The sequence below is a fragment of the Leptidea sinapis genome, chromosome 32 (assembly GCF_905404315.1).
Source record: "Leptidea sinapis chromosome 32, ilLepSina1.1, whole genome shotgun sequence".
NCBI lineage: Eukaryota > Metazoa > Arthropoda > Insecta > Lepidoptera > Pieridae > Leptidea > Leptidea sinapis.
This window is the reverse complement of record NC_066296.1, coordinates 3,240,174-3,246,173: the sequence shown is the minus strand read 5'-3', so window position 1 is coordinate 3,246,173 and position 6,000 is coordinate 3,240,174. Positions and strand designations below refer to the sequence as shown.

General features: G+C 30.6%; 1 protein-coding gene across 1 annotated transcript in view; it reads left to right on the top strand.

Moving 5' to 3' along the window:
• Window positions 1–846: 846 nt before the first annotated feature.
• Window positions 847–6,000, top strand: part of LOC126974532 (scavenger receptor class B member 1-like) — a 113,764-nt gene continuing 108,610 nt past the window's right edge. The window contains exon 1 of the mRNA XM_050822048.1: window positions 847–973. The gene's annotated coding sequence lies outside the window, so the exon portion shown is untranslated. The remainder of the gene's footprint in view (window positions 974–6,000) is intronic.

The following is a 6,000-nucleotide window of genomic DNA, read 5'->3' as shown; positions in this document are numbered from 1 at the left end:
GTAACCACCACATTGCAGGATTGGCGAACCGACTTAGTTCTGCAGCATACGCGGTCAACTATTATAATATTTTGTGATAATTTTTACTATATTATCTCTTAACATTTTATTAATTATTGTAATTGTATATAGTAGGGTCTTTTAGGTATGACTTTACTCTTGCCAAATTGAATGTAGCAGTAATTATTGTTTATGTTAGTTTATAATAATAATTATAAAACGAAACCACTGGAATATTTGCATGTCTGTCAAGACAAAACATGTGCCTACTCTTTAATGTATAACAACTTTACTTGTGAATTTTTCTAGCAAATAAAGAACTTTGACTTTGACTTTATTTATGAAAAAGGAGGACAAACGAGAGTACGGGTCACCTGGTGTTAAGTGATCACCACCGCCCACATTCTCTTGCAACTCTAGAGGAATCACAGAGGGGTTGCCGGCCTTTAAGGAAGGTGTACAGGCATTTTTTGAAGGTACCCATGTCGTATTGTCCTGAAAACACCGCACAAGGAAGTTCATTCCACAGCTTTGTAGTACGTGGAACAAAGCTCCTTGAAAACTGCACTGTGGAGGAATAGAACATCCAGATGGCGGAGATGATAACTTGTGTCGTGTCGTGCGAAGGTGGAATTCGGTGGCAGAAATCATGTGAAACAGCTCTTCGGAACACTCTCCGTGGTAAATGCGATAAAAGACACACAATGAAGCGACTTTGCAAACCACAAGGGCTGTGTTCTGATTCCCAAGAACGGATAACATAAATCGTTAGACGGTGTTTGAATGTGTAAGTGATCGCCGAATATCCTGACGATAATATAGACGAGTTATATGTTGAGTGCGGCCGGTGTATCGCCCAGTGTGTTCGGGGAAGTGCTGTAGCACGCAAGTACCGGCCAAGATACGTTACCGTTACGTTATCTGACGTCTGTAGTGATTATTAAGTTATTTATTTACGTGATCACTGACTAAGGTAGGACATGATGCTTTTATAATCTAAATAATTGAAATATGCGATAATTGTGGTGATGAGATAGGTTATTTTATTTTTGTATTTTTAATTTTGTTAAGTGTTTTTGAAAAGGCTTTAAAAGCATGTGTTTAATTCTAATTCAGTACATCAATTAGGTTCATTGATTGAATTTTTTTTATTCAACATTTTTGATACGATACTTTAGATATAATGCCTTTTATAAATCAATTAATTTAATTAAAAAAATTCATGCACTGCGTTCGTGAGATAATTAAGCTTTTGTGATTTTTATTTTTTTAAATGCTTTATTTTTTATTTTTACTTTTAAAATCATTCGAATGTTTGTTTCTCATATAATTTAGTAAATATATTACTTTCTCTTTATAACTTTATTTATATTATTATTTATTTACGAAATAAAAAGAAAAGTGAATTTTATTTATTTTTGCTCTATTTTATACATAAATCAACTTACTCAGATAAAAAATATAAGAAACATAGAAACTAATTTAATATTTCATTAGTGTCATTCTTAATGTAAGGTTAAATATTTGTGCGAATATTATTATAATCAAAAAATATATTTTGACCTTATCCTTCGAAATAATATTAATATAATAACAAAAACCGTGTCATTACATTAGTCTCTTAAAAACTACTTAACTTTTATAATTTATTGCGTGACCATCAATCCTTCAGTCGGAATAATAAATGCTTGCTTGTAAAATTAAATACTTAAAAAAAAAAGAATTAAGGAAGTTGTTATAATGATCCCAACTCAGGAATCAGGGCATCCATACACTGCAGTTAATAATAATAATAATAATTTAAAGGTATATTTGGTTCAAAAAGTTTACAGAAATCTTATAATCTTAAAATAGTGTCTCACCAGCATTAGGTTGGGAACTTCTCATCGTTGGTATTCTGTAGACACCGAGACACAGACATCGAGAGTTAAATCATTCTTAATTACTAGCTGACCCGACAGACGTTGTTCTGTATATAATAAATAAAATAATGATTTTAATTAATTTTAATTTGTGACAAAACTTAAGATTTATCAATCTACATAAAAATAATGTGAGAGATAATTAACAATTGTAGTAAATCTACCAACTATAGTTACCTAAAATTAAGTTTATTTTTTACCTCTCTATTTCTGAATGACGGGGGACACATCAAAGGAAAAACAAATTTGTTTATTCAACTTTTAAACCTTCTCTGGACTTCCACAAATAATTCAAGACCTAAATTTGCCAAATCGGTCCAGCCGTTGTCGAGTTTTAGCGAGACTAACGAACAGCAATTCATTTTTATATATATAGATAGATAATAATAGATATCTAATCCCCAAATCTACTGCTACCATAAAAATTGGCAATGAAAATAATAAAATTATATATTTAAGTATATAATAAAAAAAAATCTGTTACTATATAACTTAATAATGATTAATAACATTATATCATAATATCGTAACATCAGTAAGAAATCGGCAAAATTTTTCATACAAATAAAATAACAATAGGTTTGAATAAATAATAGGTAATTCTTTTATTCGTGTTTGATTTGTGTATTGTATCAACATCTCTGTATGTTTAAATTTTTTTTATAAGTTGCGACATTGCTTAAATTTTATTGTTGACTAGCTGACCGGACAGACGTTGTTCTGTATATCTTAATATATATAAATCTCGTGTCACAAAGTTTGTCCTCAATGGACTTCTAAACTAATGAACGGATTTCAATGGGGATTACTTCATGGAGTGCAGTTTAGTCTAACTTAAGAGATAGGATAGTTTTTATTTCGATTTGGGACCCATAATTATTTTTATTTCCAATATTTGTTATCTCATTTATGTTTTTCCTTTGATGTGTCCATACATAATTTATATGAGAGTATTTTTGACGCGCGGTTTGACAGTTCTGCTGTGAAACAATTTCATTATAACAACAAGGAGCATATTATTATGTTACAATGAAAAATTATTGACAAATTCATCAAAAACGGTATTTTATTTATTATGTACAGAACAACGTCTGTCTGGTCAGCTAGTAATAAATAAAATAATGTTTTTATATGAATTTGCCAATAATATATCATAACATCAAAAATTACTTCGTAAAATATGCACCCTGCTGTCGTAATGAAATTGTTTCACAGCAGAACTGTCAAACCGTGCGTCAATAAATTCTCTCATATAAATTATGTATGGACACATCAAAGGAAAAACAAATTTGTTTATTCACATTTTAAACCTTCTCTGGACTTCCACAAATAATTCAAGACCTAAATTTGCCAAATCGGTCCAGCCGTTCTCGAGTTTTAGCGAGACTAACGAACAGCAATTGATTTTTATATATATAGATTGGATTTTATTTTATTTTTAATTTTATTTGTAAACAATATTATATTGTGTGTTAATAAGTTTATTTGGTTATAGGCCGTTCTTTTTAACAATGAATAAATAAAATAACTTCCTTTCTTTAAAACTACTAAATAAAATATATTCTTATATATAGTTCACGAAGGCTCTATGACTCTGTCATAGGATCTAGGAATAAAATGCTTTGAAATGCATAATATGCTAACAGGACATGCTTATTGGAGGAGTCTTTTATTGAGGATTTATTGAGGACTTGGCACAACTCTATTTATAGCGCCTATGATTCATCTTTATAGACATGACGACAATAACAAATGTCCACTTTGTTTATATTTTCATTTTAATATTCCGTTTAAAACATTCTAATAACATCAAAATAGCTTCAGCCGCCTTAGTGAGTGGCCGGTGCAAAAATTGTCTCATTTAAAATCTAGTATTTTCTTTGATTAACACGAGTGTAACACATTTAAATAAAACACTTTTAAAACATTAAAACGCGTCAGAATTATAGTTAATTTAAACTAACATTAACGGCCGTATTAAATAACCTTTCTATTCTTAGTTTAATTTACTAGACGTAGGCAAATCTATCCTTTTATGCTTACTTACATTTCAATAACCTATTGACAGATAGCATTGGACTATAATTATATCACCCTGTCAAAAACTACCACCCATTCGAAAGAGACTGCCTCAGACCTGAGAAGAATGGGCGCAAGAAACTCAGCGGGCTTTTTTTTTAATATAAAATATGGATTACAATGTAATATCGTACAATAAACATTTATAATTAAAGAGCCTGAGGGCGTTCGCTATATTCCCAGTCCGTGGTGTCATTAAGAAAATCGTTTATGCTATAATAGCCTTTCCCACACAAACGTTTTTTAACAATTCTTTTAAATTTCGTAACACATTTGTTTAGTACATTTTCTGGGATCATATTGTAGAAGCATATACATCGCCCAACAAAAGACTTACTAACTCGATCCAACCGAGTAGTAGGCATAACAATGTTAAGTTTGTTCCTCGTGTTAACATTATGAATGTCACAGTTTCTAGAAAATTCCTCAATGTGCTTATAAACATACATAACATTATCAAAAATGTATTGAGAAGCAACAGTCAACATGTTTATTTCATTAAATTTTTCTCTTAATGATTCTTTAGGACCTAGGTTATAAACTTTTGTTTAACTATTACAGTTTAGGCAGTGTAACATTTCCCATCTAAACAATATTATCTTATTAACTCGTTAGTGTGTATTATAACTGGGATTTGTAATAAATAGTTTGTAGACATAGTGACATTAAGTATTGTTGATAAAATGTAAAAGTAGGTGATTGATAAGAGCTTCTATCTCACATCCGACATTACTTTTATTTGAAATTGTTGACAGACGGTGTCCGGTTATGATATTATTACTATTGAAACTAGATTAAGGATTGGTCTCCGCTGCGCTCCAACTAGATATCGCAGGGGTAGTCACAAAGTGCGGCAATTAATACTACGCCCAAGTGGGCGTACTCGAGCCAGTCTACAACAAGCTGTGGCGTTGACGTGCCACATGTTCTGTTAAACTTTGCTAATAATTGAAACTTAAATGCCAGGTTACGTAGTAAAACTTTGTACAAATAATACTTCAAGAGATAAGAAAGACACTGGGATCTTATATCATCACGAGATATTTTGTATTTTATTAATTTCAATGTTAAACAACACTAGGCGTATGTTACAAAATTATAAAGATGCCACGCACTAAAGTATCTTATAGTATGAGTTATAAAAAAGCTATTGTTCTAAGGTAGTGCGGTATTTAGTTGGAGCGCAGTGGAGACCAAACCTTAATGTTTGAAGTAATTCAAGTAACCGGCCTTGGATATCATCACCGCTGGGGTTTGAAGCCTTAAAACAATTATAATTTAAGTAATATAAGATTTACTATTAATCGTACACTAATTATTAATTAATTGTTCTACACTTTAACACTAACCCCCTTATTCATAATGTCTGCTAACTTTAAACAGCCGCTTAGGAGTGTTTTTTCTTATTCTGACTTAGGTCAACAGACTATTATGAATAAGGGGGTAAAAGTTTGCAAATTTTATACAAAAATCTGAAAAATACAAAAATAAAATAAAACATATTATAGTTGTGAAAATATAATATGAATGTATAACACAAGAAAAAAGCGTTTAAAACGAAAGTAATTACAGTTTTACATAAGAAGTGCTTCTAATAATTAATTAAAACAATTTATATTATTTTAAGTGTCACTAATATTAAATTAGGCGGAACCTGTATTTTAATAGTTACTTCCATACACATTTACCCCCTTATTCATAATAGTCTGCTAACTTAAAGCATTGCTAATTCTCACTCTGTCTTCTTCTATTGAACTAAGTCAGAATGAGAAAAAACACTCCTTAGCGGCTGTTTAAAGTTAGCGGACCATTATGAATAAGGGAGTTAATTTTTTATCTATTACTTCAGTACATAATGCATATACTCTAGAAAGGGTATTTAATTAGGAATAGATAGAATGACATAATTAAATATATTGAAACTGCGAGATATGGCGTACAACGCTCTGCGTGCTCAGGAGCTGTGCCCAAAGTCGTGTAATTGTCTTACTACTTATAT